Below are 546 nucleotides of genomic sequence, written 5' to 3'. Positions count from 1 at the left end.
TGAACAATCTGGCGTCGACCTACCGGAATCAAGGGCGATGGAAGGAGGCGGAAGAGCTGTTTATGCAAGTGGTGGAGATCAGTGTGAGGGTGCTGGGGGAGAAGCATCCTGATACGCTGACCAGCATGAACAATCTGGCGTCGACCTACCGGAATCAAGGGCGATGGAAGGAGGCGGAAGAGCTGTTTGTGCAAGTGACGGAGATCAGAAAGAGGGTGCTGGGGGCGGAGCATCCCGACACACTGACCAGCATGAACAATCTGGCGTTGACGTTTGGGAATCAAGGACGATGGAAGGAGGCGGAAGCGCTGGAGGTGCAAGTGATGGAGATCAGAAAGAGGTTGCTGGGGAGGGAGCATCCCTCCACGCTGACCAGCATGAACAATCTGGCGTCGACCTACCGGAATCAAGAGCGATGGAAGGAGGCGGAAAATCTGAAGGTGCAGGTGATGGAGATCAGTGTGAGGGTGCTGGGGGAGGAGCATCCTGATACGCTGACCAGCATGAACAATCTGGCGTCGACCTTTGGGAATCAAGGGCGATGGA

Source organism: Cyphellophora europaea (assembly GCF_000365145.1).
Source record: "Cyphellophora europaea CBS 101466 unplaced genomic scaffold supercont1.15, whole genome shotgun sequence".
NCBI classification, from domain to species: domain Eukaryota; kingdom Fungi; phylum Ascomycota; class Eurotiomycetes; order Chaetothyriales; family Cyphellophoraceae; genus Cyphellophora; species Cyphellophora europaea.
The sequence above is the reverse complement of the archived record's forward strand: the minus strand, read 5'-3'. Positions refer to the sequence as shown.